The sequence below is a fragment of the Lynx canadensis genome, chromosome F2, assembly GCF_007474595.2.
Source record: "Lynx canadensis isolate LIC74 chromosome F2, mLynCan4.pri.v2, whole genome shotgun sequence".
In the NCBI taxonomy this organism is placed as follows: domain Eukaryota; kingdom Metazoa; phylum Chordata; class Mammalia; order Carnivora; family Felidae; genus Lynx; species Lynx canadensis.
Genome location: NC_044320.2, coordinates 39921553 through 39937689, shown reverse-complemented (window position 1 = coordinate 39937689; position 16137 = coordinate 39921553). Strand labels below are relative to the sequence as shown.

At 39.4% G+C, this 16137-nt stretch overlaps 1 protein-coding gene across 2 annotated transcripts in view; it reads left to right on the top strand.

The window, feature by feature from the left end:
- CPQ (carboxypeptidase Q) overlaps window positions 1–16137 on the top strand; it is a 344836-nt gene that overhangs the window by 107776 nt on the left and 220923 nt on the right. The gene's annotated exons all lie outside the window — the stretch shown is intronic.

Sequence of the window (16137 nt, the reverse complement as noted above, 5' to 3'; positions counted from 1 at the left end):
AACCAAGTCTTAGACTGCAGTAATTTCCAAAAGTATTTATTTTTCCTTGCAACACTTGAAAATCAAATAGTACTAGAGGCAGATCCATACTCTATGCTAGCTGAAGGTTAAATAAGTTTGGCAAGTTACTTATTCTGTGAGTCTTAGAGAACTTCCCCTCAAAGACAGAATGGTATAGGTAACTTACCAGGATGATCATGAGAACTCGATTAGCCTAGCACGTCAAATAGCCAGCACAGTGTTTGGCACAACATGGCACTCATTGAATGTAAGTTTACCTCATATGGCATCAAATGTACAAAAAGAAAAAACAAAACAAAACAAAACCAGTTTTGATAAGGTGTCTGGTATAAATTTCCTCTATTAATAGCTACTGAAATTCTAAAGTAGCACTTAAAGGAAGTTATTCCAGAATTTCAGACTTATTTTTGCTTAAGGAGATCAATGGGATGAAGGAAGAAGTGAATAGTGATAGAGAAACAAACCTTCCATACATGTCTTAACTCAGGACCTCTCCCAGACTTAAGGGCTTTGCTGCAGTAAAGGTTGGTTTTATGTTCGGGACCCTTTTCTTCCTTCCCAAATCACTTCCAGGACATGGGCATGCATCAGCTTTGGGGTTGTAGCCACAGGGATGATTGAAAAGCAAGATCTCGGTGGTACCATAGGGAGTCAAATAGCTGTAGAGAAACTCTAGTTTCAAACATTGAAAAAGGAAACAAACAAGTCCCTTGCCCTTTAGGGAACTGGTAACAACAGAAGAATCCAGAGTCTATATTCCAGCTACTAGGTAGTCAGACCCCTTAATGTGTAACCTTACCAGGTGTTTTCCCCAGTCAGTAGTTCCAGGATCTACTGGAAAAAGTGTTGCCATTTTTAAGGCTGTTAGTACAGGGCAGGAGGGGTTTAGGATTATCTGTGATCAGTTGTCTGGGCGAGCAGGCTACTCTGGCCCCTAGCCTGGGTGGCAAGATGAGTGAGTTATGGGGACCCTTAGTCTGAAACAGCCAGGAGGTATCAAGGTCTGAGTTAAATCATTGAAGTAGAAGAGTTTCTGGGCATCTTCGAGCTGGGAATGCTCAGTCTGGCTACTCCTCAGTCTAGCATGATTTTTTTTTTTAAATCAGCTTTATGGAAGTAAAATTACATAAATTTACCAAATTTAAGTTACAATTCAGTGAGCTTTGAAAAATGTATGCAGTAATGTAACCACTGCAATAATCATAATATAGAATATTTTCATCGCTCCAAACACTGCCTTGTGCCCCTTTGCTGTCCATCTCCTCCTCCACTCCCCTGCCCCATGGTAACCACCGATCTGCTTTTGAGAACTGTAGTGTTTTCTTGTCTGGAATTTCCAAGGAGTGGAATCACAGAATCTGTAGTCTTTCCTCTGTGGCTGCTTTCAGTCAGCATACTGCTTTTGAGATTATCCACATTGTTTTACCAGTTGTCTATTCGTTTCTATTGCTCCTGAGTGATATTTAATTGCATGGATATACCACAATTTGTTTATCCATTCAGCAGTTGTTGCACATTTGGGTGGTTTCTAGTTTTTGACTATTATGAGTAAAACTCATGTGACTATTCTTATACAGTCTTTCCGTGTACGCGTGTCTTCATTTCTCCTTGGGTAAATGCCTAGGAGTGGAATTGCTGGGCCAGCCTGAATATGAAGCAATCTGGTCGCCATCAAGTTGCCTCCATCTCTTAATTCTGTGCGGTAGACTCTTTAGGTGGCTAGATTCCAGAGAAGTGGGTTATAAGTACACTGTTACCAAGATATACAAGGTAGAAGATTAACAGAAGCTCTTCCATAAAGAAGTTACGCTATTACTTCCACGGAAGGAATGTAGATGAGTGTAGTGAAGTCCATGTGACTGTTTTGGGGGGGTGGGGGTGGGAATCTGCCTTATAGTCTGCCCAAAACCGCAGGGGATGCCCAGGCTGTGAAGGGAAGCAGCAAGCATGTATCATTCCCCCCCAGGCATCAGTGAGTTAAGGAACCTGAGTAAGCACAGTCTATCCCTGATAAATGCTATCTCTTCCAAGAAGCTTCCTTTGGTAACCTTCACCTCATCCCGGCACTGTGTGCTGTTATGATATCATTGTTATGGTGTCATCTTCCCGCCAGAGCTTGCAAATACCCTGAGCAGACACAATGTTTACTTTTTTTTTTTTTCCTTGCTTTTCACTAATGCCTATCTCAGGACTTGGCATGCAGTAGCTTCTCGAAAACATATTTTGTTTCAGTAAAATGAAAAGAGGAAATGAAGGAGAAAATGTTTGGAAAATTTTCTTAATCCTTTAATATCTAGAAGTTCTCCTGCCGCATTCAGAACACTGATTATCCATTGGCATATTGGACATCACTCCTAAATGCAGCTCTGTATGTCCAAACCTGAACAACTCAACTCCCTCATGCCTGATCATTTGCCTTAGTTTCTCATCTCTGTGAAAGGAACCATATTTACCTGTCAGCCCGTTTAGAGAACGTCACAGTATTTTTCATTGTCTCCTCTTTATCACTGTTCTACAGCCTGGTACCACATCCTTTTAAGTCTACTTTCTGCATATTAAAAAAAAATCTGTCCGTCTTGCCTATACTGTAATGATTGTCCTAATTTAGGCCCTTGCTCTTCCCCCCATGATTTTTTTCTTCTAATATCTCCTCTATTTCTGTATTTTTGCAGTGTAGCTCAGAGCTATCTTACAACACTGATCTCCACATGGTGTTTCCCTGCTGTCAGGCCCCCTCTCCTGTTCCTATAAGATAAAGGTTATGATAAAGATAAATACTCAGTTATGAGTAATCAGAGGTGAGCAGAAGACAAAGGAAAAGAGACAAAGAGGGAAGAATTTGGGCAGGTTAAAAGGAAGGCAGTTATAGGTAAGAGGAAATTATGTAGTCCTGTTCGTAAATGAGCAGAAAATGAGAATGAAGGAGGGGAAGGAAATTTATAATGGAGACTCAAATGCCAACTAAGACCTATTTTTTTCATTGACTGGTGAAGGAGTCTAGCTCTCCTAAATTCTGGCAAACTTTCCTAAAATCACTCAGTACCAGTGATTTAATTATCAGTACAGTAGCCCCACCTTATCTGCAGTGTCACTTGCCACAGTTTCAGGTACCTTTGGTCAGCCGAGGTCAGAAGCAGATGATCAGAAGATCACGAGTAGCCTAGGGCTACATCACATACCTGCGTCATTCTCCTTACTTCATCCCATCACGTAGGCATTTTATTATTGTACATCATCACAAGAAGAGTGAATATAGTACAATAAGATATTTTGAGAGGGACACAGAGACATTCACATAACATTTATTACAATATATTATTATAATTGCTCTATTTATTACTGTTGTTAATACCCTACTGTGCCTAATTTATAAGTTAAACTTTGTAATAGGTATGTATGTATAGGAAAAAACATAGTATATATACGATTCGATGCTGTCTGTGGTTTCAGGCATCCACTGGGAATCTTGGAATGTGTTCCCGATGGATGAGGGGGGATTGCTGTAATGGTGACAGTGATATAAATGTTGATGGTGCTGGTTTAGGTTGACTAACGTGTCTCTGACACATGCTGAGCAAATTAGTTGCAGTGGAATTATCTCTAAAAAGGAGAGGGTTTATTGCAGCTATTATTCTGCTTTCAGGTCAGACATCCTGGGTGGCTTGAAGAAGCGCCTCTTCAGTGCGAACACCCAGCACAGCCCTTTAAGTCTCATTTTTTGTTCACAGCACCTTAATGAAAGAAAAACAATTAACACATAAAGAATCCTTCTGATCTGGCCCAAGAACCATGGACAAGGTGTGGTGACTTTCTGCTCTAGAAAAGCACATATGTGATTGATGAAGCATTAATACTTTACAAAACCCTACTGCATAGTAGGGCCATAAGCCTGTACTGAATTAACCAACCACAGGCTTTTAAAAACACCAGTAATACAGATAGTTCATTGGGTTTCGATATATGAAAATGGCAGAGTAGGGCTATTATACACATTACTTCTACCATCTTCCTAAACAACCCACAGTGGCATGTTTTGGCTCCTCCAAGCCTAGAATTCTCTCTGCACTTCGACCTCCTCAGAAACTGCTCTTCTGTGGTTAGGGCATATTGTGGAGAATTCGGCAGACCTTGAACACACTGAGGAGGTGCATTTCATGGGCAGAAAACAGTCTTCTAGAAGCTCTGACCTTAGGTCTCTGAACTCCTTTCTCTCAGACAGCTTTATTCCTAGGAAACCATGGTACCTTTGAGGCCCACCCATAGTTGAGAAGGAGGATGCGAGAGTGAGAACAAGAGCATTTTGACTTCTGAGCTGATACTTCCAGGTGCTAAATTAGCAATATTATGTCTATTTCCCATTCATTAAGGAACTAATTTGCATTGGAAAATTCATAGAAAACTTGTTGCCATCCATGAATCAGTTTTATTTTTGTATTAAATCAATAGAGGTTATCCTAACGCTTAAAGTAGTCTTGGACAAAAACAGAGACGGAGAGGTAGGGGTCTTAGCATCTAATACCAATCCCTGATTTTCAGATGAGAATATCAAATCCCAGAGTGACTTGTCCCAGTGGACACAACAAATGTGTGATAGGAGCACACCTGGAATGTGACTCCAGATTTCCTGACTCCCATTTCTTTCGGCCCTAAGGATATCCCATTGTGCCTGGCCCTACCTCAACGGGATAGAATCTGCACAGGCAGTGCCGTCCCTACCAAGTCATTACACAGGAGAGATTTTGTCTTCCTTTCATGCCTTTTCTCCTGACATCTCTTTCCTATATACAAAGAGCTCTCATAAATCTCATCCCTAGTTGTCTCAGAGTTTTCTGAGAACTCTCATGAAGGTTGTCACCTGGGAAAACCACCAAGTGATATGTCTGTTCTTCTGTGCATCATCTCTCAGGCAAGTCTTGCTTGAGTCTCATCCCTCTTTAGCTCCTTGTCACTTTGGAACAGGATCTGATGGATGAAATCACTTCTGTGGTCTTAATGACTCTTTATGACACCCTGTTCCCCTGTGCCCCTGTTCATATCCCTTTACTCCCCCCAATCAGGTAATAAGGTGTTTCTGTTTTAACAGAGGACCACAGACAAAGCCAACATAGGTCTACTACCAGGCACGTCATTTAAAAAATTAACAACTTTTTAAAAAACATTCTTTAAGTTTATTTGTTTATTTTGAGAGAGAGAGAGAGACAGAGAGAGAGAGAGAGAGAGAGAGAATGAATGAAGGAGGGGCAAAGAGAGAGGGAGAGAGAGGATCTTAAGCCCCGACATGGGGCTTCTTGAACTCACGAATTGTGAGATCATGACCTGAGCCGAAATCCAGACTTGGACACTCAGCCAACTGAGCCACCCGGGTGGCCCCAACAACTTTTTATTTTATAGTAATTTTAGACTCACAAGCAGTTGCAAAAATAGTGCTGAGAGCCCAGGTGTACCCTTTGACCACCTTCCCCAATAACAACATTTTACATAACCATAGTACATTTACCCAGTGAGGAAACTGTACTCTTGAGAGCAAGTTGCTTTCTTGTAAAGCAGGGGCTTCCCTGTGGGCATCTTCTGTGTAGTGCCCAGTGTAGGGGGGACCCTCCTCTGATATCAGCCCAAATAGTCCTTTCCCGCCCTTACTTTGTGATGCTTCCAGGGTATCTCACTCAAACAAACAAGCAAACACAGGAGGAGAGTTGTTCTCAAACTGACCTGATAAGAGGGCATGTTACCGGAAATGAGGGATTTAGTGCACCTGTAGGAGAGACTCTCCCGTGATAACAGATTGCCCTGTGTTGACTCTGGAGGCTGGCCTACTTCTTTTGCTCCTCAGTGATTTCCTAGACCTTATTTTGAGGTTTTTCCTAGTAAATGCAATATTTTAAAAATGTTAATATATTCCAGAAGTCTTCTGAGGGAATTATGTGGAAAAGAAAAATGTTTCAGATTTTTTTTTTGGCTGATGATATCTAAACCCATTTTGATAAAGCCTTGATGAGTGAAATTGTTTTTTTATACATACCTTTTTCCTACAGTAGTTATTTTCATGGATTCAAAGAACAATTTCAGTTTTCCTATAAAGTATTATTTCAAATATAATGCAGCACTATGGAGGCTAGTGGGAAACGTTGAGATGAAAGCTCTAGTTTGTTAGCTGGAGAGCTCACTTTTTCTTTGTGTGTACGTGTAGGGGAGTAGGATTTCTCAACATCTACACTATTGACATTTTGGATCAAATAATTCTTTGTTGTGGGGGTCTACCCTGTGCGTTGTAGAATATTTAGCAGCATCCCTGGCCTCTCCCCCATACCCTATAACCATGACTGTCAAAATGTCTTCAGACATTACCAAATGTCTAGGACAGAAGTCACCCCAGATTGAGAATCATTGGTGTGGAGTAATGGAAGGAACACTACGTGAGTGTTGCCAGGCCCTTGTTCTGGTTTTATTTCTGCCACAAATAAGCTGAGTGACCTCGGCCCACTCAGTCCTTCAGCTATAGAATGAGAAACTTCATCTGGAAAAACTCAAAGGTCATTTCCAGCCCTAAAATTCCATTATTAAAAAAGAAAATACTTGGAGATTATCATCAGACTAATAGTACACAGTGTATGGGGCCCTTTTATTATTTGACAGTGTTGGTAGGTGTTTTGTTTGTTTAATATTCTGTGTTCAAATACAGTTAGCAACTTTTCTATTAAAAAAAAAAGTTAAATAAACTCCTTTTTTTGTGTGGCACTTCTTAAACCTTTACTATGCTAGTGTACTCTGGGAATTTTTAAGAGGTAGTTTTGTAAGATTCCCTAAACTTTTTGAGAAACAGTAGGATAGGGGCATAAGATCTCTTGGGGAGCTTATGTTTTGATGTTTTTAAATATTCACTTTAAAAAACTATTTGTTCATTAATACAAAACAAATTTATTGAGTATCTGGTATGCGTCAGACATGAGGGTTGTAGCAGGAGTGTGGGGTGGGCAGTATAGCACTGTAGTTAGAAACATGGCCAGTAGAATTCAAATCCTACCTCTTCTATTTTCTTGATTGGTCGTTTTGCCTCTCTGACCCTCAATAAATCCTGGCCTTCCCTGGAGAGGGGAAAGCTTATGCAAAAGCAAGGGGTTGAGAAATAGGAAGGGCAAATTGGAGGGACAGAGCACAGCCGTGGCATGTCATGTGCAAGGCTATGGCTTTGTCCTGTTGGCAGTAGGAAGTCACTGAAGGGTTTTAGCAGTAGCTTTGCCTTTTAGTACCCTGTGGCCACTGTATACGTTAGCAGGGGCAAATACTGAAATTCAGGCAGAAAATAATAGGACTGGAACTGAGCCAGTTGACATAGTGTTGAGAAAGAGGAGAAGGATTCAGGGAATACTTAGGAAATAAAATTGGCAGAGATTGTTAAAGTTTGGATATAGAAGAGACAAAGAAGGAAATGTGCAGTTTGGGTGACTAAGGGGAATTCATTCATTAATTCTACAAGAATTTATCGAGCTCCTGCTGTGTGCTGGCTGTATCACATTTCCCTCACAGCACTTGGGGCAGAAGAGACAAGCTGGTGAACAGGTAACCACTATAGAAGGAGATAAGTGCTATAATATGGCAGCTACATGGTACAGTGAAGGCTCATTGCAGTGGTGAACATCCTGGTCAAGGAAGCCTTTCTGGAGAGGTCCAACTTATTCCTACAACACAAGTAGTTTACCACGAGGAGTTAACCAAGCTAAAGGTGCTGGGGTGCTGGGATGGGGAATGCTCCAGAAGAGGAGTAGTATGTATATAAGCCCAAAGAGTAGAGTTTTTCTTTTCTTTTTTTTTTTTTTAAAGGAAAGTGATGTGACTCCCTTTAATTTCCAAATCCATCTGATAATGAACCCTGTGTTCATGGGGTTATGCTGTAAAAGAACCTAAAGGAAAACACATGGCCTATTTCATGTATATGTTTTTTAACATAAATTATCAAAAAGCTCAGCAGTCCCTTTGGAAACAGCTTTAACATTGATGCTGTCAAGACCCTTGTTGAAGGAATAAACAAAACCTGACTGACCTGGTGAACAAAATCATGCCCTACAGAATTGACTAGTTAGATGCTGTATAGCAAATGCAATTTTGCCTTTCATCCGAATACGTAGTATGATGATTTGTAAAACCTTCTTAATGGGTACAGCAAGTTATTTTGCCTGGGTGGGAGCCTTTTTACTAACTTAAGCAGCTGTTTAAACTTTCATAAGCAAAGTAATTATTAAATCTTTCATGAACATATTGGGTGGAACATTTGTTCACATCTTAACCTTGAGTTGGAAAGTTTTAGGGGGTGGGGTTAAAGAGTTTGAGGCTGGCAAATTTCATTCTTTTTATTTTTTTTCTTACTTATTATAAACTTTTTATGGCGTAGAACCAGCCAACCTAAATCATGGAAGGAAAAATACATGTGTGGCAAGCATGAGGCATTTCATTGTTTATTTTTCAAATTTCTGAAATGTGCTCAGAGCTGTGCATGCCTCTGGGCTCATAAAGACAGCAAATGGAAATAGCTCAAGCCAGACGGGCTGTTTTAGATAGATAGCCACCCAGGTAGACAAGGCAAACCTTGGAGAGTGTTCTTTCCTGGACTCAATAAGTCATCCTAGTGGCCAAAATGGTACTTGCAAGTAGGAGGATGCCATCTTTCATGGGTTTGAGCACCTTTCTTTTATTAGTGATGGAGCCATTTAATAATAATCACAAGGTGAATAGTAATCCACATTTATGGAGTGCTTACCATGTGATGCTTCTCATGCATTTTCTCCTTTAGTCTTCACCATGACCTTGTCAAGTAAGCAATGCTGTTATCCTGTGTGGCAGAGCTAGGAGTAAACACAAGTTTATTCTATCCTGGAACCTGTACTCTTTGACGACTCATCATCCTGGACTTCTTCGTCTTTTTCTATTCCAGGTTGTGAGGTACTGCTATCTAAAGAGTTTCGTGTTTTACCCTAAATGGAAAGAAAACCAGCATAACTGTCCACATTATAATCAACAGCAACAAATGCTTGTTGAATACGTATTCTGTGTAGAACTTGTGTTACGAATTTGGGAAATATTCTGAGTAAAGAGGAGAGACAATAAAGGGACCCTTGCGTGGTGGCTAAGTAAAGTAGGCAGTGAATTCTGGAAATCAGAATCTACAGGATTGACTCAGGGCCTGCAGCGTTGCATCCTGGCTGGCTCAGTACAAACGCACTGTACAGTATTTTACAGTTGGCTGTGTGCTCTCACCTATATTATCTCACTTAATTCTGACAACAGGGCTGATGTTACAGTTTCCACTTGAAATTTCTTTTTAATGTTTATTTATTTATTTATTTAGATGGAGAGAGAGAGAGAGAGAGGAATAGCCCAAGTTGGGGAGGGGCAGAGAGAGAGGGAGAGAGAGAATTCAAGCAGGCCCCACGCTGCCAGCACAGAGCCCAATGTGGGGCTCAAACTCATGAAACTGTGAGATCATGACCTGAGTCCAAATCAAGAGTTGGACACTTAACCCACTGAGCCACCCAGGCCCCCCTACAGTTTCCACTTTAAAGATGCAGAAGCTGAGATTCAAAGTCAATTATTCATGCTGAGACACACATCTAATAAGCGGGAGTTAAGATTCAAAGTTTGATTCCTCTATAACTTGCTGTAGTCACTGCCTCGAGCCCTGTAGTTTAAAATAGCATAGAAAAAATGCTTTAAGGATGCTGTAAAACACAACCTTAAACATGAGCCACCCAGCTTCTCTCGTTCCAAATTCTGAACACCCACAAAACTCTGTGAGGTGATAAATATTTATTATTTTAAGCCACTAGGTTTGGAGTGAACTAATACAGTAATCAAAGAACACAAGACAGATAAGCAGGAGTTTAGCAGATGGTCAAGGAATTTATTGGGACGTGTCTGGGCAAAGAAAAAAAAAACGCATGCAAAAAAGTATAAAAGTGTGCCACAGCAAGGTACATTTTAGGAATTGCAAATAAAAGACAAGACAAAGACTCACAACTCAAAAATCATAGCATTTGGGGTGTGAGGGTCTCACTAAGAACTTACTCTATTATCTGATAATGTAGCAACTAATGTTCCTAAGAGTGATGAATCTGCGAGAAATTAAGTTCCAATTGGGTGATTTAAGAAGATAGGAAAGCAATCGAAACATTGAAATATTTACTTCAAAATTAAACCAAAAAATGTACTGTATAAATCCTTAGTGAAAGGGGAGTCCAGGTTATCCAAAATAGCCACCTCCCTGTGTTGTTACTTCACTGAACTGTCTGGGTCTGTGTTTTGAAAACTTTAAGCTTAAAAGTAGGGCCAAGAAATAGCTAATGAAGAACACCTGGATTTTCCCCAGGATTTTCACTCTACAGTTCTGCTACAACAATCAGGTAGAAATTAACATTTTATAACCAATTATGTGTTTTGCTTGGCATCCTGTTAACCAACTGAATTTTTAAAAAAGAGAATTGCCCAAATTGACTTGTTATTCTATGCCATATCTCATTCATTGACTATTTATTGAGTGCTACCCATGAGTTACCCACTGTGACAGGCCCATAAACCAAACCTTTATATTTGTGTTGCAGAAATCTCTCAGTTCCAACTCCACTGTTTTCTAGAGTTAGTAGCAGCTCCTGGTTTATTGTTTACGTTGGATTTTAATATAAAATTAATACCTACTTATTTGAAAAAGAGAAAAATAAAAAGAATTCTAACTCAGAAACACATTAACTCAGACAATTGCTGTTGACATCTTGCTGCGTTTCCTTCCCTGTAATATTTTTATATAGTTATATTTTATAGATAGTGTCAGATCTGATTTTTGTTTCACATCAGGCAAACTATCCCTTGGAATAGGAATTTTAGTATCTGTAAGTTATTCTGACAGATATTCAGTAATTTGCTTAACCTGTTATTAGATTTTTTTATTGTACATGAATCTTTCAGTAAAAATGATGTTACATCTAAATAAATATGTGGCCAGGGGATTTTGAAGTTGTCCTTTGAACTGTTTATGGGCTTTGCTAAAATGGAGTATTTTTAAATAATGATCCCCATGAAGCTTAGGAAGAGGTTAACATGGTTTCTGTCCCTGCCAAAAGAACTGCCTTTGGAACATTCTAAGAACACTGTGCGGCCATGTGCCGAATGTGCCATCATAGTTATGCTGTTAGTTAAATTAAACATGAATGATTGGATGGAGAACGTTATTATTCTGTGCACATTCTTGACTCTTAATTTAAGGTTAAACTAACTTAATTTAATGTCATGTGAATTTTTAGCAGCAATTATGGCCAGTTAATGCATATTCTTCCTTAGTCATGCCTCATCTCTTTGCAAAATTACAATATTTCATTCCAAATTTATTCTGACCACATTTAAGTAGGCCTTTCTCCCATTTTTCCTCAGTGTTTATATCAGAAGCCCTTTGAGTTTATACTATAAACTACCACTTGTGTATTTTTATAATAAGCCTCTAAGAAGTAGTCCTGGAGATGAGCACACAAGACTCAGTGCCAATCAGAGACCCAGACCTTGTTACTTCTTCAGCCTTCAGGGGACATTGTGTAGATGATAGAGATACCATCTTAATATTCTATTCTGGTCTTTCTCCTCTCCATATGTCTGGAATTCCACCACCCAACCAATATTCCTTAAGTATTCCTCAAAGCAGAAGTATGCGTCTCTCAACCTTCTACTTAAAACAGGCAGTGTCTCTCCACTTATGCTAACACAATAGCCAACACTCTTTAAACCTGGCACTTAAAGCCTTACGTCTACAAGATATTTTTTTTTAATTTTTTTTTTAAATTTTTTTTTCAACGTTTATTTATTTTTGGGACAGAGAGAGACAGAGCATGAACGGGGGAGGGGCAGAGAGAGAGGGAGACACAGAATCGGAAACAGGCTCCAGGCTCTGAGCCATCAGCCCAGAGCCTGACGCGGGGCTCGAACTCACGGACCGCGAGATCATGACCTGGCTGAAGTCGGACGCTTAACCGACTGCGCCACCCAGGCGCCCCACGTCTACAAGATATTTTAAGGGTCATGCCTTTTCCCACAGGTAATCTATGTGCTATAAGCACAGAAGATTCTCTGTTCTATATGTTTTGTGTCGCTTCACTATTTCTTTGCCTTCTCCATACTGATGCCCTTTTCTGTATCTACCTGTTGAAATCTGGCCTACTCTTTGTTCATCTGTTCACTGTTTAATTGAATGATTCAATAACATTAATTCATCTAATAAATATTTACTGAGCTCTAGTTGCATGCCGACATTGTTCAAGGGCAAGCTCAAATGCCATCTTCCCTAAGAAGTCTTTCCTGATCACGTCAGCCATATGCATGGTTTCTCTCTTTAGGAGCTTCCACTGGTCTTTTTTTATACTTCTCTTTTGTTGCTAATCTATACCTCATTGCCATGTATATAGTAGCCACTCAAAAATGCTTTTCTATTCTTTAAAATGTTTATTTATTTTGAGAGAGAGAGCAAGAGAGAGCAGGGGAGGGGCATAAAGAGAGGGAGAGAGAGAGAATACCAAGCAGGGTCCATGCTCCATGCTGTCGGTGAAGAGCCCAACGCCAGGCTCAATCCTACAAACCATAAGAACCATGAGGTCATGACCTGGGCTGAAATCAAAAGTTGGACACTTAACTAACTGAGCCACCCAGGCGCCTCCAAAATGCTCTCCAATTTCAAGAAAAAAATGAATGAATATGTGAATAAATTAATGATCAAAAGAAAAGTTTTGCCTTCTCTACCAGTGGAAGCTAATGATTAAAATAAAATGATTAAACTGGTCTAGAAAGTTAACATTTTTCTGGGTTTTGAGTCTATGAAACACCCTCGATATGATTTCTAACAGAGAAGGGAATGTATAGAATCCCCATCTTCTGATTTACAGATGGTTTTTTTTTTTTTTACCAGCATTCTACCACATTCTACACTATCTAGATATTACTAGCCGTATTACACTTTGTCATTGTTTTTTGTTATAAGACTTTAAGGACTATATGGAATAGAGAGATTCTACTTCCAGAGTGCCAATAACCTACTTTAGTGTTCAAAAAGACAAGTATATTAACCTGAGTAGTGAGAAAAGCAGCAGATTAAGTAATTTTTGAAAAACCATTTATTTTGAACAATAATAACTAGGAACTTTGATTAGTTCCCAATAGAAATGAGCTGTCAAAACAATAATCATATCTATCGGCCTGTGTTTACCACGTGTCAGGGATTTTGCTGTCCAGTTTGTCATTTAATCCCCCCAAACAACTCTATGAATGAGGTTCTTTTGTTTTCCTCATCGTACGCTAGGGAACTAGAAATTTAGAGAGTCGGGCAAATTGTTCATGCCCACTGGATAACAAAAGTGGGTGGTGGGTAGAGTAAACCTGTGAGTTCAAGCTCTGTGCTCTTCTTTATCTACCCATGAGGTTGGAAATGTGTGGGCTGTGACAGTGACACTGTACGTTGCATAACCTCTCAGTTACCTTTAATGATTTCCATTTACATAGTTGTTCTTGTACTAGCTCTAGGGAGCTAGACTGGTTTTTTTTTTCATTTGTTTTGTTTTGTTTTGTTTTTAGGAAACTATTGAAACCACAGAAAGGGAGAATCTTAAAAACAAATTGTCCCATTTTGAGTGATTAGAAGTTCCCTTTTAATCTGTGCACCATTCTGTAGCAGAATAGGTGTGACTCTCCTTCTGGAGATGATTGATCATTCTTTTAAAATCTAGAGTTACTTTGAATTCCTTTATTTTTATATTTAGGGCAGAGAAGCAAGGAAAAGGTAAGGAGCCTCTAGTGAAGGAACCAGAACTTGAGAAAGGTGTTTTTGTCTGCCCAGGATCCCTTCCTTTGGGAACAGCCCCTCTCTAGCACTTGTGCTTTGGTAAACTGCCAACTCCCACTACTAAGAACTGGAGTCCTGAGCAGAAACACACAGACTGAGCAGGTTGAGGCTGAGTCATCGTCTTGTTGCCCTGCACAGTTCAGGATCTCTGAGCTTCGGATTTACCTTCTGAAAAATGAGGTTTGTATTTTGCCTCACTGAGTTGTTTGAGGATTCAGTGAGATGTTGTTCATGAAATCTTTGGCACAGAGTTGTTATTCAGTGGAAGATAGTTACCACACTTCAAGATTCTGAGGACAATTATTTGTTCCCTAAAGAAAAGGCAAAAGTAGACTCTTTCTGCTATGGAGGCGTAACATGCAGAATTATTAATGGTACTTGAGAAGAATACCCAGCCATTCGAATGATGAATTAGCAAAAGATAATCAGGGTGATTGTGAACTGTGGGATGATGCACTGCTACTTAATCATAACACTGCTATTAAAACTCACAATACTTCGTTCTTTAAAAAATCAATGGTATGAAAGAAACTCAAGCCTCTTGGGAGTGAGGGATTTGAAGGGGGATGTGGAGGGAGTAAGAAGGATGATAGTCTACAAAAGAGTAGCCATCCAGTCATCCAGTGGCCAAATCCTTCCTTTAATGAATAGAGTTATGGCAGTGCTCCAGCATATTAATAAATGCTCCACTATGGGTGGTGAGAACTTCAAAAGTGAAACAGTGCATATTGGATTTGATAATAAGAATATAGAGAATTATAAATGAGATGACCAGGAGGCATCTGTGTTAAGGAAACTTAGGATCAAGACTTTGTATATTCTAGTCGATTAAAGGTTGTGGGCAAAATTAGGGTGCTGTAGTGGAAAAAGAAAGGATCCTGCTGGCTGGTAGAACATTGATGTGACGTTATGGGGGAGTTTTGATCAAGCATGTATCTTTGATCTTCTGTATGGGGTCTGGAGAGAGTATTAGCAGCCATAGGTACAGTTACATGATGAGTTAAAATGTGACTTTTTGTTATGTTTTTTTCAAGTTTGAACAATCACAAATTTATCAGCAGTTGTACAAAAAGTAGGTTGGAATTTGGAATGCATTTCTACATGGACATGAGATTGAAAATGACAGTTTATCTTGCAGTGTTAGATATACTAGAATAATGTATGATGATAAGAGAAAGTCAGTGTGAGGGACACAGGGTGATGGATGAAGAGACTAGGGACTTTGGGCCAATTCTTGGCAAAAAAAAAAAAAAAAAAAGATAATGTTGTCTTTGGTGACCCTATCTTTTTTCCTTTTAAAGTTCCTTGTACTTTTCCTTGCTAACAGAACCTCTTGTTTCAAAAAACCTGATGATATAGTTATTATACCAATGATACAATTGAAAAAGATGAGGCTCAGAGCGGTTTATATAACTTGCTCATGTCCATATAATAACTAAACAGGAAAAGTCAGTTTCATAATCAAATATGTTTGGCTCTAAAACTCATGAACTCCGGCATTTTTTTCTTGGGATGTCTGAGTTAATGGTGCCACCATTAACAAAGTAAAGGAATATACAAGGAATATGGGTTGAAGTGGGATATAGGCAAAGGAAAGCTGAGTTTAGTTTTAGATATGTTGATTTTGAGCTACCTTGGGGTAGCTGTGTCCTGATGTCTGGTCACAGGAGAAATTCTGGTTTGTTGCCCAAAGGTGGGTATGGGTACAGCTGGAGTGTTTATTTTGCTGCAGGATAGTGGAGGAGATATAGGTGGCTACATAGACAGATACCTAGATAGGTATGTAAGAAGATAGATAGATAGATAGATAGATAGATAGATAGATAGATAGATAGATAAAGTTTATTGGTGAGTTAGGTGTTTGGAAGTTGGGAAATGCCTGTAGTCACTAGTCAGTATTCCTATTGCTTTAGCAACTTTTATTTCCTCATGAAGCTATGGCAAATAGAACTTTCATATTTATTTTTTTGTGCCTAAGGGCTGATAGTTCTGCCTATGAATGATGCATAAGTGACAATTTTGTGTTATGAGCATTACTGTGACTCTTGGAATCATCGAATCTCAAGGTTGGAAGGGAACTTAATATTCTCTCTTGGATTTGCTGTATATTCAGACTTTGCTTTACATCTGCGTGAAGTCTTTACTGACACACCCCAGTCCTTCAGATAGCATTCCCTATATGAAAGATATTACTTTTGAGGCAAAAATATTCCTACCTATATGTAGATATTCCCCAGTTGTTCCTAGATTCAGCC